Genomic DNA, 22,082 nt, shown 5'->3' with positions numbered 1-22,082 from the left:
CATTGAGCAGGACTTGAGTGGAGGGAGGAAAGTGGATATTGTGGAGAATTGCTACGAGGTATACCATAATGACGGTAGGTAAAATAGAGTCATTACTATGGTTTCCATGCGCAAGAGGAACGGAACAATGATTGTGAAGTGCCAAGGAAGGCATCACTTCCCCTAACACGGCATTCGTTTTCCTTTAGCGTTTGGGACAGTAAGGAAAGCCTGATTCTTAATTGTGCTAAACAGTATTAACGGTAGTGAATTTTTTTTGTTTACTATTTATAGCACAAGCCTTTAAAGCATCCCATTTACTTAAAAGTAGTCCCTGCCCATTCATGGCGTTTCTCTTCTTCAAATTCACTTACAGACATTAGCTATGCTTGCATGGGAATTTTCCTTGTTTTGCAGAATAAAAGAGTTCAGAAGAGAAAAATGTGTCAGTTTTGTGCCGAATGTACATTCTTCCATAATTCTCTACAGAAAATAGGAAATGCATGGAAACTGAGATAGAAAAATTAGAAATGGGAGTGTTTCAAAATATGTATCCTGAATATTGTCATTAGAATGTCTTCCTGCAACTCTGTTTGAGCTCCACTGTGTAGCTTTTTTTTTTTTTTTTTTTTTTAGCCATCCTGGAATGTAGGTCAGCTTCAAGATGGTTCCTCATATTTTGTTAGTATTTTAAAAGTTGAAACATTTTGCCATCTTTTTCCAGGCTGAACTACATTTAGGTTGCCTGTGGCGTTTTGGTCACTGGGGAACTGAGCATCCCTGCTGTTAGTCTGCAGTGCGTTCGGGTAGTGTGCATTCCGATAGACCTTCACCTGGAATGAGCACAGCACCTACGATGTTGCTGATAATACAGCCTAACACCGGTGCCCTCTGCTTCCCTCTTGCTGTTACAGTGACTTTACCCTGAGGTAAAGGGCAACTTTATTTTGCTTGAGGAAAGGATGAGGATGTTTTTGTAGTTGTTGCTTCTGTGAGTTTTGGGAACCCCAGACTGCATAACAGCAGTATTAATTGTTTTCTTGTTTTGAGTCGACTTTCTTTTAACCCTACCTGTATCATTGAGTCTTCTCTATGTATCAGGGAATCTGTCTCGGCATTATTGGTATTTTGAACCAGGTAATTATTATGGAGTGTGTCTTACAGGTGAGATGACAAGGTGCTTAGCATCTGGCCACTACCCTCCATATGCCAGTAGCACCCTCACCCTGTAGAAACAATGGAAAATGTCTCCATGGAGACACTGATAAAATATTCCCAAAGGGGCAAAACCAACCCAGCTCAGAAACACTGCTCTCCCTTCTCATTTTAGCTTAGCAGTTCACCATTTGCTTCATGAGCTGGGCATTCAGTAATTTCTGACATAGGATGCAAAGTGTTGCCTTGTATGTGCTGCTGAAGACTGAAACCAGGGTCTCATGCATGCTAAATACATGCTTTACCACTGAGCTTGTAGCTCATAGGTAAACCCATTCTTTTCTCATTTAAAATGGGAATCTCAAGTTATATAAAGTTTTCTAAACCACAGGCAAGAGTATTTTAGGGAGAAACATCTCCCCTCCTCCAAAAGACTTGGAGTGTGTTTTCGCAGAGTAACCTCTCTCTTGGACTTCGGGGCTTAGCAGGTGGAATCCTTCAAACCTGCCTTGCAGGACTTTCCCAGAGCAACTCAAGAGAAAATGGCTGTTGGAGCCTTAGAAATGTTGGCATTAGCCACAAAGGAACCTCTCAATCTAGCAGCACACAGATCCTAGCTAGGCCTCAAGTTCACCAACTCTATGCAGCTGCCCCCAAAGAGAATGCCCTGGAAAAAGTCTTGGGAGTAGAGACATGCTTCCATGTCGGTTGCTGTGGTCTCAGAAGCTGGAACTCTGGTTAGGAAGGAATGTTCAGCTTTGCACATCTGAGGTAGGCATACATTTCCTGTTTGTTTTGTGAGGACTAGTGTGGACTGCTGTAATGAGATCAGAGGAGACCCCAGGGACATGGCCTGGCCTGTGTCCTCTGGCCATTCCTTGAGCTGCTGCTGGAGAATGCAGTCAGCTTCTGCAGTTCCTACTGGTGACAAGTGAGGTGGCTAGGCCCTTTACGTTTTGTCATCTTTGCCTCTCTTATCCCACCAAAACATTAGCATATGGTCCCCCAATTATAAATCATGGAAAGTGAATAGAAGACAGGTACAAAGGTGACTACTTTTTTGGAGCAACTGCTTGGATGGCTGATGCTGGCGGAGTGGAGGCTGACCAAGGCTATTCATAAGCTCTTTTTCACCCAATATCACTGTTAGGAAGAAGAGTTAGGGAATGAGTCACAATGTAGTATATGCTACAAAGTGTATTTCTGGGTCTAACCTACAGCAGAGTGGGCACATAAAGGACCTAAAATATGGCTAAATTGAATTTCAGGAACCCCAGATCAGACACTCTGTCACAGTAGTTTATACTCAGCTTATACAAGTTGACCTAACAGACACAAAGACCTTAGGTGTGCTCAGTAAAACAGAAAATATTTCTGTATGAGCTCAAAGCAGGAAAAAGACATTCCCAGGTGCCAGAAGACCCTGATGCCACCAGCTTTGGGCTTTAGGGGCTGAGATGCCCATACTCAGCACATGAACTGTTTGTTGAAGGGAGCAAGAAGAATTTCTCCTAAAGTGTGTCTGGGGCTGAGATGGCGCTCCAGGGGCACCATGTTTGAATAGCTGTGAGTCTGAATTTCACTGCCAGCATGGTAGGTGACAAGCTTTTTTGATTTTGAAAGTGGTTCAAATCATGAAAGCCCTTGTACTGTGGTAGGAGCAAATACTGTATCCCAGTGGAGAAGTTTAACAACCCAGCACACAGTAGTCTCTCAAAGAGAACAGGCCATACTAAGAGGAAGCTGGTAATGCAAAGTACAGACTCTGAGCCCTGGGAAAGCCAAAGAGAATGAACAGAAACTCCGAGATCGCCTACCCTTAGACATTATGCCAAGTAGAACATTCTTCTGGGGATGAACCGAAGTTTTTTCCAAGAGGAGCAAAGCAGAAGGCCCATTCAAGCTTCCAAAGTGGGTGAATTTCAGTTGTACACATCACCTCCTCTTGAGGTGATTGTCTCTCAGTACAACTTGCCCTAAGGTATGCTTGAGCAAAGAATCCCTTGGTTGTAATCTTTGCTTGAAGAGTGGTCTGGTCCCCTTGGCTTCTTTCAAGAGGGACTTCCTAGTGATTACCCTTGACATTGCTTCCTCTTCATTGGGTTTATTTAAGATTCCCACCAAATCATAGAAAATAAGCTTTGCCTGAATAGTTCAAACCCTCAAGAGAAAGGGAAGCTCTGGGATTCTGTCAGTATGTGCTGTCAAGTTTTCCTGGGGAAACACCAACACACATATATTTACCCTAGAAAGTACACTGACAACACACCTAAGAAACTAGTCCACCCAAGGTTAGCTTTGTAAACTACTGAGCTTATTGGGTTTTACTCACAGGAGCAAGGATGCCTCAAAGGCAGCCATATCACCAGAAAATCCACCCCAGCATGAGTCATGACTCGCCAAAGCTGTATGGTGTATAGGCTGCTGAGCTGGTCCAAGAGTATCTGCTATCTAGCATTCCTACTGCTTATGTGACCTTGAGGTGGGCCTTGTGGATCTTGTAAGTTTCAGGAACTTCCTGAGATTTGTGAGTTTTGTCTACCTGAGATTTGTAAATTTCATTTACAAATTTTAGTCAGTCCTAAACCTTGTAAATTCATTTGCTTCCTCAGTTCCAAGGAGACTCCTTTCAGAAGGGAATGTTTCAGTTGGGAGGAAATTGTTACTCAGCAGAAGAAACCCTGTCTCAAACATGGTTAATGAACCTTCATCCTAGATAAGTGAAATTCAGATGTCTCAGTTCAAAGCCACCAAGGACATCTCTTTCAGTGATGTGTTCCATTGGCAATATAAATTGAAGCTACTAAAACTGAAGTGTGTATTAATATACTGTATATTAATAGAGTGATACAGTGTCTTTATTTTTCTTCTGAGGCATAAAGAGTGATGTTCCCAGTGTGGTCTATTGACCTAAAGTTACGCTGTTCTTTTCAGGAGAAAATGCTTTAGTATTTTATTCTTATTTTTTCATATAGTCTCAAAATATACTCTAGCTAAATGAGGACTACAAATAGAAACTAACATTAAAGCATTAGACAATGATGAAATAAAGGGAAATGAGCTCAGCTGGTGCCAGATGTAAGGTAGATGGCCTAAATGTTGTACTTGAGGGGCTGGAGAGATGGCTCAGTGGTTAAGAACACTGACTGCTCTTGCAGAGGACCCAGGTTCAATTCCTTGCACCCACATGGTAGTTAACAATCATCTGTAGCTCCAGTTCTAGGGGACCTGACCCCTTCTTCTGACCTCTGCAGGCATTGCATGACATGGGTGTACTTACGTACATGCAGGCAGTGCACTCATGCACATAAAAATGAAAAATGTTGTGATTGAATTTGGCATGTATTTAGTGCCCACTATGTGCAAGGCCACTGTTAGAAGTGCTGGGAATTGAGAGCTACACAGAATAGACAAGTTCTTTTCTCTTGAAATGCTTATACTCCAGTAGGATATTTGAAAGTGAACACATACTTGCAATTTAATACAGCACACAGTTGTGTTGAATGGGGTTTTGATGACAGGAAGAGAGAAGGGCCTATCTTATTTGAATGTGTCAAATACTTTTTTTCATGTTATTATGCCATTTAGTCCTTAAGACAGTCATGAACAATATGAGAATTTTCCCCAGATTTAGGGAGGAAGGGACAAGAGATTCAATCACATGCCCCAATCACATGCCAAAAGATAGAGTTGAAGGTGAAAACAACTGTTTTACCCATGGTTGTAGTTTCATTTCTGTTGCTGCAATAAAACACTGACTAAAAGCAAGAGGAGAGGAACGGGTTTGTTCAGCTTACAACTCTAGGTCACAGTCCATCACTGAGGGAATCAAGCCAGGAACTCCACACAGGAAATGGAGGCAGACCTGCTTGCTGTTCTACACAGGGTTACCACCAACCAAGAAACTCACTTCACAGCCAAGGACAGCAAGAACCATGGAGGATGCTGCTTCCTAGCTGGCTCACTGACCAGCTTATACTAGGTAGCTGGAACTCTGATACTGTTCAGGACCACTTTTCTAGTGATGGTTCCCTCCTGCATCCATTAACAATGAAGACAGTCCTCCACAGACATGCTGACAGGTTAGTCTGCTCTAGGAAGTTCCTCAATCAAGGCTCTCCACTCAGATAGCTTTAGGCTATGTCAAGTTGACAGTCCAAGCTAACGGGACACCCACCAATCCCTGCTTTGGCTGCTCTACTCAGACGTTTCTGTGTCCCACAGAGCTACAGTAGCACAGCTCTGGAAAAGCCTGCAGGCAGGCACTTCTACCCCTGGAGAGGTAAAGGAATGAAGAATTCTCTGCCTGACTCGGAAGGTCATGGATAGTAGATGATGTAAAGTGGCCCAATGTTTCCACTCCTGAACTTCAAAAGCATAACATTAAGTCTCCAACATTAAAAGAGTAAATGGCTTTATATATGTCTCTGCTTTCTAGTTTTTTTGACTATCATCACCTCTGGGCCCACGTACCATGCTCCTTCTTTGCTGGAGCAAGCACTAACTGGCAGACTCAGGTGCCTCCTCACTATCTTCCAGGCCTGGCAATTACTTACCTTACTCCTTGACTCCTGTTTTAGACAATCATTCAAGCAAGGAAAGAGACCTGGGCCAGATAACCTCTTCTGTATTGAAGACTTGAGATTGGCCTTTGATAGTGGCAGCCTTGAATCTAATCATCAGTTACCTAGGTGGTTTTGACACAAAATCTCTAGCATAGATACCAGTAATGGCTATGAGAAAACCCTGTACTTTCCTGTCCAGTACTTGAACTAGCTTTTCTGTTACTAACCATGTATCTCTTCTTTATAACTTATAATCTCATTTCTTCTTCCTTATCACAATTGATAGTGAACTGTAATTTATAGTTAAAATCCAGAATATTCATTACAGATCATATATGCTGTCCTTGGGGAAGAAGGCCTTTGGTAATGGTGGTAGAAAAGTGCTCTCATCCTTGTGACTTAGGAAATATACTTCCTCTGCTGTTGGTGAAGGCATTGTGCAGGGGACTAAGACAGATGGCAAACATGTTCCAATCTCTTAGAAATGTGGTGTGCCCCAATCCTCTTTTTACACTGCTGGATGGGGTGTAGGGAAGAGAGGGAGAAGAAAATTATGCTGGTCTGAGATGCATGCCATCTGAAAGCCAGTGACACCCTTAACAATGTAGTGACATGCTTACTCATATCGGCCTATATCCCCTTGGAGTACCTGAGCCACCCAGCTTTGAGAAAGATTACAAAAGGCTTCTAGGATAAATACTTGGGAAGGGAGTGAAGAGTTGGAGTGGAGTGAAAAACCCACATCAGTATCTTCTGTTCTCCTCTGGCAGCACGTCTTAGCATTTTCAAGGACTGAGAAGTCTCACACAAAGAACAGCCCTGTCATTCTTAAGCTTCTCTTAGAGTTAGGAGGATGGAATCAGGTTGGCTTATGCTATTCTCATCATACTTGTACAGCATCTTAGCAATGATCTGGATAAAAAGAGATCTTGTGGTAGGTGGAGGCTGATGGTAAGTAGTGGTGAGACAGGTGGACCTGGTCTTAACTTTTCTCCAGCTCCTACTTGTGGACACTCAGAACACCCAAACCTTGAGACTGCATGACTCTAGAGATGCCACAGGATGTCAGATTGTCACCAGGAACCTAAATCTCCCAGTCCTCAACATGGAGAGGACCGACTGGTGAGGGGCACTTGGCTGTATTGCCGGTGCTGTTTTGCTTGTTCACCTGACCTTTCCCTTTCCGCTGTCTTGGAAACTTTCACTTCCCTGCTTTCTCTGTTTCCCTCCCTCCTTCTCTCCCTTTTCTTCATCCCTCCATCATGCTGGGGCTAGAACCCGGGGCCTTGGGCATCTACTACTGAGCCACACCCTCCAGCTTTTCTGTCTTTGTATATTTACCATGTCCCCAGTCCATGCTAACCCACACTTCCTTCCACTCACCTTCAATAATTAATGATTACATTTCATTAGCTTTTGAGCAGCCTAAGTTTGAACACAGACTTTATTGTCCATTGAATCAATGTTATTAGGATCAGCTGAGTGGGAGACACAGCGCCATATAGAATTGGCTTTTTCAAGGCACCCTTTAAATCTATACTTGTTGTTTGTTCGATATAAAAGACTCTAACTTCTTAAAAGACTAAAAAGAAATACTTAAAAATAGAATGAAGACACCCTGAAGTCTGCTATGGTAACTTAGGCATCTTCTTCCTTTAATGATTTCTATTTAAGAGGACAGGTTGTGTTTTTAAGCTGTAGATTTTTCTATGTTGCTTCATAGCCAAATTGGCTGCAGGACAGCCATATTATTCGTGTTTGAAAAGAGATGGGAAATGCTTGATAGAACAAGGCTAGTCTTTCTGGTTGCTGTCCAGAAGTGAACTGACCCAGTTTCTAAAACTGTCATCTGTTCTCTGAGATATTTCTCTTTGACTGATGTGTGTATGTGTTTCATTGGAAGAGGGAGTGTTGGTTTAATTTTTATTTGTGATCTTTGTACATGCTTTAATTCCATAGTACCTTGAAAGGAAGTTACTTCTAGTCCAAAGTCTACTGCTTATGACAGCATGGCCAAAATAATTTTTTGCCTTCTTATATCTCCTTAGATAAACTGTCTCTCAGGTCAACATCAGCACTAACTGCCAGCATTAACTGAAAAGTACATCATACAGTTTTGAGTGGTAAACAGTTGTATGTTATTCCTAGTAATAGTTTTTAAAAGATTAGCAATCTTGGGGCTGGGGAGACGCTCAGTGAGTAAAGTGCTTGTTGTGCAAGCATGAGGACCCGAGTTTGGATCCCTGGAACCTACATCAAGAGCTGGGTGTGGTGGTGTATACCTTTAATCCCAGTGCTAGGAAGTAGAGAGAGGAGGACCTGGGGGCTTCCTGGTCAGCCATTCTAGCCAATAGATGAGCTCCAGGTTCAGTAAAGACCCTGTCTCAAAAAATAAGCTGGAGAACAATTGAGGAAGACACCCCAGCATCAACTGTGGCTTCCACAGGCACATATGTGGGCACGAGCTCCTGTGTGCTCACCTTCACCCCACCCCACCTACCCCACACCCCAATTCAATTTTTTAAAAAGATATAAGCCCTAGCATTAAAATATTTCCCTTAAAAAATAAAAGCCTCAAAGGCAGTGTGTAACTATTATCAAAATCGTTTTTAAGATCCTAAAGTGTGTAACATTCTTGGCTCTTTATTAAGGACTTTCTATGTGACTCTATTAATAATTTCCCTCAAAGAAGTTTTAGTCTGGCTTCGTTGTAGAGTGACATACATGCAGATGGCATAAGAACACTTGGCATAGGGGACAGGGAGGGTCCCACAGTTAGTGTACTGAGAACTGTGTGTTCAGGTTCTGAGGCCTAAGGGACTGTGGCACAGGAAACATGGGCTCCTTGGGGAGACTGTTCAAGAACTCTTGTCTGCTTGCAGTGACCTTCTTGTGCCCATTTCCTGCACTGATGACAAAGAGAACATTCAAGCGCTATTGCAATATTAGGTGTTTCTGCCCAGCTCTGTGACAAGCTTTGGGGTTATACAATAGGCTGGTTTTTAAATAAATCAGTACCTACGTTAAAAAGGAAACAACAGGTATAGAGTTGAACTTTAAAGCTCAAAAATCCATTAGATTCTGCTTCTGGAAATCCAAAGACTAAAAGTCACACGTGTAATTTTTCCAGTCACTTTTTGATCAGTTAGAATTGATACTGAATCTCTGTGATGTTGAAGCCATTGTTGTCCAGACATATTTGTGTGGAGATATTTGTGTGGATTCACCCTGCAGAGTCAGAATTTCATGTTCCCTCCTTGCTGGATATCATTGCTGGAATAGTGTCGCTGCTGTGGTTGATGTGCTGTTCTTGTTGGAGTCTATGTTTGTAGTGATTGCAGTGGCCTCTCCCTGTCTTCTGTTTTATAAAATTAAGTGCAATAATATGTTCAGAGAATAGTAATATATGTTGATTAAGAATTTGTCTTTTGAAAAAACGGTTGCGAAATTTTCATAGCAGCGGGAGGTGTTAATATGGAGAACAGAACACAGTGTTGTGCTTCTCTCTGTGCCCTGGCCTCAGTTGGCAAAGACTGAGAACTAAGAGCTGATGGGTGCTTGTGGGCTACTGGGACTGTGTTTCTTTCATATTGAAGATATTATACATTGTTATTATAATTTCAAATAATGCATTTTAATTGTTGAGTTACTACAGTTCTAGTCAAGCCTTTAATTCAGTTTTTCATGGACAGGTTCAAATATTTCAATCCTTCCTAGATGCAGTCTGAAAAAAATAATGTACCAATTAAGTGTATGCAAGCAACTTCACAGTGTAACTGTCTGCCATAGCTCCCTCTGAGCATCTTTCAAAGGAAAAAGCTACAAATCTATTTAAATGGTTAAAAATATTCTAGTCTTTTAAAAAATGTTTTCTTAATTATTTTTATGTGTATGTGTGCATTGCCTGCATGTAGGAAGTGCACCCGTGTCGTGCAATGCCCGCAGAAGTCAGAGAAGCTGTCGGATCCCCTGGGACTAGAGTTATGGACAGTTGTTAGCAGCTATGTGGGTGCTATGTGGATACGAACCTGGGTCTTCTGCAAGAACAACCAGTGTTCTTAACCATTGAGTCATCTCTCCAGCCCTATTTTGGATGGTTTTAATTGCGCAATATGACCTCGATGTCTTTAGAAGTAGACTTAGGTAGAACTAAACCCCCACTTAAATAGCCATCCCATCAGAGCCTTGCTCCACGGCTTGTAGGAACATTCCACTTGACAGGGCTCATCCTGGTCCTTCTGCAAGAACAGTCAGTGTTCTTAACTGCTGAGCCATCTCTCCAGCCCCTCTACTCTTATTTTTATTTAATATTTGACAAATCAAAAACCCTGGAACCATACCGTAAATGGTTTATTCTAAATGTAATTCAAGTGGATAAAAACTTTATGTAACGAACCAATAGCATGATGCAAACACAGATCCTTTTCCATCTTTGGAGAACTGGATTATGTGGTTCATTTTGGCTCATGGAAAACTGACACTCTAAAATCCCCGAGCAAGCGCATCCTGTCTACCAAGGAAGCTCTGTGTCTCAATCCTAAAGAAGACAGTCAGGCTCTGACCTCTGCCCACCTGTTCTTTTGTTCCTTGGGGCAGCAGCGGAGGGCACTGAGGTCTGGCACACAGTGCTGTTGTTACATGCCAGTTTCTTGTTCTTTTAAGGAAATCAGAATCCCAGCTAGAAATTCCCAAGTCATTGGCTTCTCTGGATTTTTGATCACCAACTTCTCAGCACCCAGCCCTTTGTAAGTGTTCACAAAAGATAGCTATTATATAAAAGAATATCCTTCCCAGAACTCATGAGGTAGAGACAGGTGGATCTACATAGAGGTCAGCCTGGTCTACATAGCAAGTTCTAAGCCAGCTGGTGTTACACAGGGAGACCCTGTCTCAAAAAGATTAAAAAGAAAAAAGAAAAGCATGTCATTGTCTCTGTAACTGCAGCCATGATGTCTAGCTTTTTCTGAGCCATGGACATGCCTTAAGACTGCAAATTTGACTATCTAGACCTGTACTATCCAGTATGATAGCTACTAACCACATTAGCTATTTAAATTGAATTAAAATTACGTACAATTTTTAAAAAAAGCCCCTGGTTCCACTAGTTATCATTTGATTCAGACTTTGCCCTCCTGAAAAATGGTAAGGGTCGTGTTGAGCCGCACCGCTGCGGGTTGGCCCTCCGTGCTTTCCCTGCTGCCCTGGGAACCATGGGCTTAATAGGCATCTGTTGCTGCCGTATTGGACGTGCAGTAGAAAGTTCCACTGGACACAGAACTCTGAGCCTTCTGAGCACCAGCTGATGGATTCTTCTTTGTGTTTACAATGCAGTTGCCTGCTTCAGGAGGTGAGAGCTCCAGGAACGAGAAGGATCTTCAAAAGCTGCCTCGCACTGTGACATGTCTGCTCCCTTGTGCCCATCCCTGCAGCATGAACAAGGTAAGCGGTGCTTTGGATCTGGATTTGTATTTTTCTGTGGCGTCATGATTTCCTTGGGCACACATGTCTCTCAAGGCTGGAGGAGGTCTCTCTTCCTGCCAGAAGAGCACAGAAGGTGGGAGAGTCGTGAGATCTCTGTGAGCCATGTTTCAGGAAGGTCCAGGAGCTGGGGCCACTGCCTGATTATACAGTCTTGTAGAGGTATTACTTGCATTTTCTATAGGCCTTTCGTGACTGATAGGTTGACTGTTGGTATGGCGGTGTTGGCATGACTGCTGGAAGATTGAAGCTCTGGAGCCAGACTTCCTGAGATGAAATATTCATCTCTGCCAGACCCTGGGCAAATGACCTAAGTTCTTGATGCCTCTCTTTTCCCAAGTGTAAAATGCAATAATAGTAGATGAAGTGTGCTAATGCGTGTGCCACTGTTCACTTAGTGCCTACCTGCATTATAGGCCCTTGATAAATGTTTGCTGATGTTTTGATGTTGGGACACTGTTATCCCTTAGACATAACTGCAAGAGAATCTAATGACTGTGTGCAACATTTCCATTTGCTCCCTGATCGATTTGATGAGCAGTGATTGATCACTAGATGGGCACATTGGAGATAAGTGATGAGTAAGTCTTGGTTCAAGCTGTTAGCAGGTGGCCAACTATTTTGGTTGTCAGTATTCTAATGAGGTATGTACCAGAAACACTGGAGACACAGAAGAAACAGTCAGCTCTTTGACCTAAGAAGGACAATATAGAAAAGATGGTATTCTGAGATGGATCTGGATAGTAAACACTGATTTCCTGGGCAAACAAGGTACAGCAAGGTACTCTAGGTAAAGACAGAAGCCTGTTGTTGTATGAGAAAGCCTGGTATGCTTGCTCTGAGTACAGCAAAGCGTTTGGCCTAACTAGAGCAGTGTTACTCATTATTATACCTGGTGCTGGGACCATGGGATTCTGGAGTGATCATCTTCTGCATCGTAGGAGTTTTACTGGCATGCCTGTCCCCCAATTCTAGTCATGACAACCAAAATTGCCCCCTAGTATTTATTTCCTAGTATCCTTGGCAAAATCACTTCTGGTTGAAAACCATGGCATTTTTGTGGACAGTGGCCAGATATGAGCTCAGAGAAGGAGTAAAGGCCAGATTTGAGAGCCACCAAGGATATAAAACATAAGAGAAAGGTTTCCAGAGACTGGACAAGCAGGCATACCATGATGTTGTCTATGGGCTGCAGTAGCACTTTTGGGTGCTTTGGTTTTATAAAGCTATTATAGAATCCCACTACAGAAAGGCCATTTAACCTACTGAGTTTCCTTTTATATCCCCTCCTAAGACATATTTCTCAGGCCTTTCTTTTGGCCTTCTCAAGGACAGGAAGAGAGCCAAGGCCCCTCAATGTTTGCTGCTTAATTGGAGGTTATAGCTGCTACTGTATCTGAAGAGGCCAGAAAAAAAAAAGCAAGCAATTGTTTTGAAGATGCTTTCATTTGGCCAAACTAAGCCAAAAAATAAGAAGCCTTGTGCTGGGTGTCCCCTGATTCCTAGGCAGTGTCTTACCTGGCTTAAATACTTACCTTTAAATAGACAAAGAAGTCAGCCTTGGGAATTTTGGAAGTTAGATGGCTGTTCTTTCCCCCACAGTCATGGTTGGAGATGAAAAGAAATCTGTTACTACAAACCTTGGCTTTTATTATTTTGAGTCTGATGTACTGGAAAGTCAAGACAATGCTTGGAAAACTTTGGATCCACATGCACAGTTTGTGTTGTCTGCCCTGCCCTAAGCTGCCTCCAGGGCAGCATGGCAGCTGACGTCATGGTCTTGCTCTCTGTGCACTTGGGAAACAAAGGCTCTTGGAAACCTGTCAGTGTGTCTGTGCTTGGGAAGTTGTGTTCTGCTTGAGTAGACCAGTGAGTGCTTCATTTTAATTTCTTTAATTGAAAGTAGTGATTAAGCATGATGTGTCACCATCAGTCAGCAATTTCTTCTTACAGTATTTTGGCATAAGACAAAATAAATAGGTCACTCTCTGAAGATAAAGCAGTTCTTAGCACAATAAAACCAGGGAATGTTGCGTCAATGAGGTACATAACTTAGAAATGTGGTTGTGGGTGTGGCTGGTATTCTAAGTAGATTTGTTCCTAGAAAGTTGGAAACATTTGAACTATGCCTCTTCATTGGACACAAGCTCTCAATGCTGTCCTTCCTTCCTAAACCCCAGTTAGCTGGTGGGACATTTCATTTAGGGAGGTGCCAGGATGGAGTTCTAGGGTCCTTATTCCTGTGAAGTACTAGGGTGATACTGGTGCTGGGTGAGGTCTCTTTGGGGTCTATCAGGACAATCCCTCTAGAAAACATAGGAATGGCTCCATGGCACAAAGGGATTGGCAGCTTATTTTACTAATTTAATTATGAGGCAGCGAATGAATTGCCATCTGCCAGGTAGAGCTTTCATTTCTCTTTTGTTTGTTTGTTTTTGGTCTTATTGTGCCTGGGTCTAAGGGTACAGCTGTGGCCCTCAGATGCCTAGGACCTCTGTGCAAGCAGAAAGGGGAGTGAGGCATTCTTAGACACCAGGCTTACTGATATTTTGCCATTTCCTAAGGCCAATATATGTGGAGTATGTCCACTGGATGCCAATTCCAAAAGGCTGATGCAGAGATGCTTCACGATGACTCAGCCTTCCTAACATTGGGAGACAGCTTTAGTGGTTATGAGTCTGAGCCTTAAGCGTTAAACAAATTGTGAGGTGTGTGTTTTCCCAGAGCGTCCATTCCCTGTACCCCTCAGACTGGAAGACCTTGTTCCAACGTTCTTATGCTCTTCTTGCAGAGCTGCTTTTTCTAGTCTTTATGTTGATCAAAAAGTTCATAACTGGAAAAATCCCATAGCATACATTTTAATTTTGTAGAAAATCTTAATTCTTTCTACTTTCTAGAATCATTTTTTTGTTGACATGCATAAAGCTATACTATAATACAGCATTTTTAAGTTTTTTAGTAATGAGGATTACTGTTTGGGGCTTACCTATGATATTCTGTGTATGTTGGTGTACTGTAAAGAAAGGAATATAGTGTGCTTTTTGAAAAAAGAAATTTACAGGGGTGGAGAGATGGTTCAGCAGTTAAGAGCACTCACTGCTCTTGCAGAGGAACGGGGTTCAATTCCCAGCACCCACATGGCAGCTACAAACCGTCCTTAACTCCAGTTCCAGGGGAATCCAAAGCCCTCTTCTGACCTCCACAGCATAGCACAACATGGGTACACTCATATACATGCAAGAAATACAATCATACACATAAAATAAAAATAATAAATAAAATTTAAAAACAAATTACAGACAAAATATGGGGCAAATCAGGATTCTCAGAGGCAAGCAGAACGGTGGTGCCCTCACCGCACACTGCCTTACGAGGTCACAGAAACCACACCTGCAGTGACAGTCTACTCCTGAATGCTCTGTTCCTGTGGCAACCATGTGGGGTTGACCCTTCATTCTTGCTCACACTCAGTGGTTTCATGAAGCCATGTCATGGGCTCTCCAGATTTATGAATACACTACATCTGATTGGAAAACAATTGCTTTTTCTAATATTACACAAAATGACCCTCTCCCTTCCTGACCCCCAGTCCGCACAAAGGAATCTTGGTCTTCATTCTTGTCATATTCCAGTAAAGCCAGCTCTGCTTCAGCTGCTTTACGAGAGTGCCATAGCATGCAGAAGACAGAGGAAGACCTCTGATCACTCCATAGGTAGATGCCATTGTCGGCTTAATTACTTGCCCCCCAGAGTTTTTCCCCAGAATGTTTTGTAGTATTCAGGCCGTCCTGCCACACCAGGTGGAGGCAATTTCCCGTTTACACTCAGATCGCTATCTCTACAGTCAACTAAAAAGTAAAACTGAAACTTCACTTCTGCCTTCATTTACAGTTTTTCTTACTTTGCACCTCTTTACTATTAAGCAGTGAAGTCCAGAGTTCATTCCCCTGAGTTGCCCACCCAGCTCTTGGTATAGATGTGACTCTAGTTAATAAAGTATCGGCTCCTCTAACAGAGATGTATCAAGTGCTGTGCTTGCAGTAAATATACCAGTGAGAACAAACGGCCGCCTGAACTTCCACTCTGCCAAAGGTGGTGAGAGTCATCAGCTGAAGGTTTAATATTTAAGCATGAACCTAATGTTAAATCTTTTCCACTTTCAACTTCGTCCAGTAGAGGAGCAAGTTGACAGTGATGTAGCACGAGAATGGGCCACTAATAAACATAGCAGGTCTCTTTCTTCCCCTTCTCTGGATGCCCTTGATGGTTTCACTAAAGCCCAACTGTAATAAGCGTCAGCTGACATCTTTTCTGAAAGCAGTGGCTAATCCTCCTTGGGTCAGACTTTGAAGAGCTAGTGAACAGCTTAAAAACTAGTGACATAAAAGAAAAGTAAACATTAAGTGATCTTGAGATAAGGAAGGCCTTCTTAATTTCTTGTGGCAGAAACTACAAACAATGTTTCACGATGTAAACCTTAAAGTTTCTTTATGTCAAAAGATTTTCTGAACTAGTTCCAAAGAAGACAAGCTGAGGCAGTATATATACATATATTTGTAAATGTGTATACACATACATATATAACATATATGATAGCTCATCAGTTAAGTATTCTTACAATCAACCTGTACAATAAGATAAAAATAATTGCTTTACACTGAAGAGCATTTGGGGTGACGCTTTGACCCTATAGGCCTTTATCTATCTATCTGTCTGTCTGTCTGTCTACTGAGGGGTGCAGATAGTGGAGGGGATATAAATATGATAAAAATATATGAAATCCCCAAAGTTAAATTTTAAAAAGTTAAAAAAAATAATTGCTTAGTAGAAAATGGTCAAAGAACAGCAAGATAAGACTCATAAAGGAAAAAGCAAAAGTAAGTTTGAACACATCAAACTTAACAGTAATCAAAGAAATACAAATAAATATATCAAACTTACTCAGTAAAGGTAGGAATTGAGAGTATACACGGAAAGAACTTTTTTCTCAAGGGTACTTAATGTGTGTCAGAGCCTAAGAAAATGTGCAAACCTTTTCACGCAGAAATTCCATTTCTGTAACATTAACTCAAAGAAAATTGCCATGAATGTATATAAAAATGAAGTAAAGATACTCATTTTTTAAATAATAATTTTTCTAAGGTAGTAAGTATAGTACAGCCATATAATAAAAGTTCCAAGGAGGCATGGAAGAGTATTTGATGACATAAAATGATGCTCTAGATAAATTGAGAGGACAAATTACATAGCAACACATGTGGTTTGATCATTATTTCACTCTTAGAAAGGTACATGTACAACCACATGAAAGGCTCAGGTGCCCAGCACAGTGTCCATAGCTGAATCTTTTTGAATGGATATCCTAAATTTTCTTCAGCAGTGTGATTTCTTTCATGCTAAAATAATATTTTAAAATAAAAGATACTATGTTTAAGATATGAAGTCCACTTAAAAAAATACATGATAAAAAAAAAACCCAGCATATATTGCCCAGAATGCTAACAGTGTAACTACACAAGACACACTATTTCTTTCTCATTTTTTTTCTTTTCCTAGAATTTCTCCATTTTCAACTTTGCTATAAGTTTTTATACATTTCATTAGTGGCCAGAAAAGGCAGATATTTTTAAATAAATATTATTTATCTGAGGTATATGGGACCAAGCTGTCTAGAAGGGTACACAGGAAAAAGAGAAAGGTTGATCAGATTTGACTTGAGAGTCATTATGTTTGGCACAGAGCCAGAAAGGAGTCCCCCCTCACCACCCCCACCCCCCTGTGCGAAGTGCTTTAGGTAAAGATGAGGTTCTGTGATTCAGTGGCTCATTTTCTTTAAAGTAGACATCATATCCTTAGTATTATATCATTATTTACCTGTTTACAGACACTGCTGATGTGGGTTTCAGACTATGGTTTGGCACCTTTGTAGGTCTGAGACCCTTTCAGGTGGTCTACTCTCAAGATCAAAAGCTGTTTTCACAATGACAACAGATAGTACATACTCTTTTTATTCTTTCTCTCTCAAGCACCCAGGACTGTGTCTTGGGAGGCTACAGACTGTGTGATGACATCATCCCTGAGACAGCTCCTGGAATATATGCTTGTTTTTATATTCATCATTGCTCAGTTTTTATCTCTAATATGATAGATAGAACCACATAAGCAAAAGCTCTTTGGGGTCTTCCATAACGTGCAAGCCTATAAAGAAAGAATCCTGAGACAGGAGTTGGAGAACCAGTTAGCTAGACCATCCACATGCCCTGTGTATGGAGAGACTTATTCCACCAAGAAGGTAGATGCTGGGGCTTGAGCTCTGAGCGCACTGCTTCTGTTCTTCCCTTCTAGAATAAAAAGCAATAGCCCTTAGTCCTAGCAGCTTCATTCTTAAAGAGTTCAGGAGACTAAAAGACATCTTGTTACATACCTGTGTGACAGGTAAGGCCAGACTTATTGGGTGTGTGGAATATTGAGTGATTCCACGTGTATCATATTGGGAAGTTCAGTGATGGTTTTGGAGGACAACAGAATATAATTATCTTCTGAGAAGAATGAGAGTGTGTGTTTAAAATAACATCTGAGCCAGGTGTTGGAGATGCACATCTGAAATTCCAGCACTCAGGTGGAGGCAGGCAGGTTGTAAGTTTGAAGCCAGCCTGGGCCACATACTGAGCTCTAGGTCAGCTGGAGCTACATATGAAGAACCTGTCTCAAACAATAAAAAAGCAGGAAAAAAGACAATAACAACTGACCAACCTGGTAGATGGTTGATTTGACATGAAGGAAAGAAAAGACAAATTTAAAAGCATTAACTGAGTATGTTTAGGTAATACCAGGCTTTAAAATGCATACATACATGTAACTTATTTGTGTTTTTATATATGTTTTAGAGAACTGCTTTCTAAGTTTTGTAAAATTGTCTCTCCTCACGGTCTGTGGAACCAGTAGTAAGCTTGGACATTTCCTCTTTGTTAACCTGAAGCACACTGCAGTATCTCCTTGGGAGTACAGTTCTCTGAATCTCCAAGCAGCCGTGGTGGAGTAGAGGTAGATGACTTTTGTGAGAAGTATCTTCAGGGCTCAGGGTGGATGCTGGAAGCCTGAACCAGTAGAGCCTTACGTGGGTGATTAGGCTAGTGCAGCCGGAAGAGAGCTCTAGTGCTGAGGTATCGTGTGCCCCCTGCAGGGTCACATGAACCCAGGAAAGTCTTAAGTGAATCCTGTGGCCTGACTTAACAGTTCCCAACTCTGCCAGAGAAGATGAAGGAAAATCCCTGCCAACAGGAGGTACATTAAGCCTTCAGAGTCGGAAAACTGTCCTTCAGATTAATTTTAACACCTTAACAGCCTAAGAAAAGAAGGGCTATGTATTGACAGGACAGTAATGAAATCACAAGCCTCAAAGGGTTTATGGTAACTCTGGATAGATTTTTGATAAGTGGCTTTAGGGAAGGCAAGAGGGGCCTCATCCCACTTTGTTCTGTTTAGTGGCGCTTGTGATGGTTGGTTTAGAAGTCTTCTTCATCCTTACCTCTTGAGGATTTAAAGAGGAATGCCTAAAGCTGGGCGTGGTAGTTAATCCCAGCACTTGGAGGCAGAGGTAGATGGATCTCTGGGATCAAGGCCAGCCTGGTCTACATTACAAGTTCCAGGCCAGCTAGGGCTCCAGGGAGACCCAGCATCAAAAAGCAAACAAAAAACACAGAAAAGACTCTAGAATTTTAAAAACACACTTTGTTCCTTCCATCCTCCCATACTGGCCAATTAATTACCCTGTGCCAGCCTTACTTGAGGCTTGAAGTGAATGTTGATAAACAGGTGGGTTCTTATCCTACTCCCCCATATTGACCTAAACCCCAGACCCTGGAAGCATGTACAGAGGCCCTTTGGGTACTTGGCATGTGATGTAACCCTTTTAGGCTCATGGCCACTGGCTTCTGTACCAAAGGCCAGAAATCTAGGTCTTTGTGACTCAAACAGAGGGGCGTTTCTGTCTTCTTCCCCAAATCCTCAGCCCTGCCCACCTCTTCTCAATTAGTAGGCAATAATAGATATAATTAAGTTGCATCCTATTTAGTTAATTGGTGATTGGTAGCATGATTATTTAGTTGCTTAGTTAATCTGTGGTTGTCTGTCTTTAGAATATTAGCTCAATTTGTCGGATTTTGCAAGTAATATCACCTCGAACGGTAGGTGGTTGTATATGGAAGGAAATGCAGAGCACAATGATTGCTTCCAGTTCAGTTTGTTCATATGAGTACCTAATACTTTAGACTGACTTCTCTCTCTCCCATTCTATGAGACAGGGCCTCACAGTGTGATCATTAGCTGACATTCTTCCTGATATCTTTTATCCTTTTTCTTCCTGTAAGATGCAGAATACCGTTCTTAAGAGTGTATCTGTATGATTGACTTTTCTTTGAAAAACCTCATACTGTGGGGGCTGGAGAGATGGCTCAGCGGTTAAGAACACTGGTTGTTATTGCAGAAGATCCGGGTTCAAATCCCAGCACCCACATGGCAGCTAACAACTGTCTGTAACTCCAGGCCCGGGGGATCCGACAGCCTCTTCTGTCCTCTGCAGGCATTGCACAACACGGGTGCACTTACCTACATGCAGGCAATACATGCATACTCATAAAATAAAAATAATAAATACATAAAATATTTTTTAAAACAACCTCATACTGTGTGATAAGGCCACTGTACTCAATAGAAAAAGAGCAGGGCCTACTTAGAATATATAAAACTATATTGTGCAAAAGTTCTTCAATGTTTAGAAGACATATTTCTAATTCCACATATGTGACAGTGTTTATATTTAAGTGAAAACATTTATGATTTGACTAATCACAGCTTATATGTTTCTCTGGTTTTCTTTTCTTTTTTAATGGAACAGTTTTGTAACTTCTTCCTACTGCCTAAATACAGTGGCATTATCTTGAGAGACCAGACTCAATTAGGTAGAAATATAAGCAATTAATTTTGAGAACCAACCTAGACAGAAAGGTAAAGTGTCCTTCGAATCTTAGTGATCAGGAAACACCTGTTAATTCGAACAGTGGGAAAGCTGTCATGAATTCCAAAAAAAAGAAAAAAAGAATAAAAAAGGAACGTACGTCTGTGTTATTCTTAAGTCTAACCCATAAACAATTTGTCGTGGCAGCTCTAAGCTGAGATTATGGCATTTTGGATGAGGTCTGATTATGACTAAAAATAGACACATGTACCGAAGAAAAAGAATATTGAACAATTGAATTTTGTGAAACACTGATGCTATTTTATTGTAATAATTTCCCCAAAGGCACATTGGGAATGCTGCTAAATACAGACTTTAATAGACTTTAATAATGTGTATTTTAGAGGTCTGATACACAAAGGGATAATGTATAAAACATTCATTATGAAAAATTGCTATCTTTGGCCTCGTGTTCCTGGTATCGGTGTGCTGAAGAACAGTCACCACCTTCTTTTACTTTTTTCACCTACTCTGTTGAATGTGTGATCAAATTTACTTATTTTCTTCATGAATGAAAATAGGAAATTTTAAAGTTATTATTTTGGCTGAGCCCTTGGTCAAATTGTAGCATGGCCTGTCATTGCCTAAGTAACCTGTGCAGATGACTTAACATTAAGCTCTGTATCTTCATTTGCAAAGCGAGGAGTGTTGTCTGTCTCACAGATTGTGGGGTAAGTTAAATAAATGTTGACATGGTAGAGGCTCCACATGCCGAGTACTCTGTTCATACTTCCCGTTATGGGGACTTTCTACAACTGTTTCTCTTTATATCTCTTGTTCCTGTGCTTGACTGTTGTTGGGCAGTAGGACAGGGTGGAGAGAGGAAGACACAATTGAAAAGAAGCCTTGATACGCGGTGCTGAGGCTGAGCCTTCCATTGATTGTCAGTATGATTTTAATGTGTGGCTGCTGAGAGCCATCCTGCTGAAGGAGAGAGAAGAGCACAGAACAGATGTTCGCAGAAGAACACTGGCGCATTTATCTCTTTTAATGAGATAACATCATTAGAGTGACAAAGTGCAGCGAATCAATACTCAAAATGGACTGGCGCTATCTGCCCAAAGTGCATGATTGTTACACTTCACAGCCTAGAATCCGCTGAATCACCGATTCTGTCTTACCTGTTATTAGTGGCACTGGTTGTGATGGTGCAGAATAGATCCACACCTTAGGGAACTCCAGAGTGGCAGGGAAAGGGACTAATTGGATAAATGAGAAAAATCCAGCTTGATTTATAAGCTCCTCTGTAATCAAGGGGTCTCTCAGAAAAGAGGTAGAGCTTCTTTTTTCTTTGCCTCCTTGAAATGGCTGAGCATCCTGATTCCCTTACCTCCATCCTCAATCCTGGCTCTCTGTCTGCTTCTTCCTGTAATGTCAGAAACACTAATCATGTCAGACTGTGACACTGACAGCCCTGACATTCACAACAAAGAGAGAAGAAAGAGAGAGAAGAGAAATGGGAGGGGGGAGGGGAGGAAAAAACAGCAGGGGAAGGATTTTTTTTTTTTATCGCACAGAAAACCCACAGCTGCAGAATCGCCAGTGTTCTGGACAGATCACATCCAAAGAAAATCAAGACGATGTAAGGCAAATACTGATGGAGATTAAAATTGGGCTGGGAGAGTTTGTGCCACTGTTTTCCATTCAGATTTCGGTTTATAACCTATACTAGAATTATTGTGGCTATGATTTCTACCTTTCAATTAGAAAAATAAAATGAAGGCATTTAAATTTCTCCCCTAATCTAGTTTTGCTCTGGAGTAAGGCAAAGTTAAACAAGGATTTTAGCAGGAAGTATATGCTCTCTGAGATTTTCCATTTTCTTACCAGAGTCTGTAGTTTAATCCAAACAAAAACCACTTCAGGAAAAAAGCCACTCCTGAGGGATG

General features: G+C 41.5%; 1 protein-coding gene across 2 annotated transcripts in view; it reads left to right on the top strand.

Annotated features, from left to right (window-relative positions):
- The window catches only part of Bach2 (BTB domain and CNC homolog 2), a 388,592-nt gene that overhangs the window by 76,054 nt on the left and 290,456 nt on the right, over positions 1–22,082 (top strand). For both annotated transcript variants that reach the window (XM_008839955.3, XM_029566868.1), the window contains exon 2: positions 11,031–11,138. The gene's annotated coding sequence lies outside the window, so the exon portion shown is untranslated. The remainder of the gene's footprint in view (positions 1–11,030; positions 11,139–22,082) is intronic.

The sequence above is a fragment of the Nannospalax galili genome, unplaced genomic scaffold, assembly GCF_000622305.1.
Source record: "Nannospalax galili isolate Female #2095 unplaced genomic scaffold, S.galili_v1.0 scaffold1299, whole genome shotgun sequence".
Lineage (NCBI taxonomy): Eukaryota > Metazoa > Chordata > Mammalia > Rodentia > Spalacidae > Nannospalax > Nannospalax galili.
Note: the sequence above shows the minus strand (reverse complement) of the source record. Positions and strands in the feature narration are given on the sequence as shown.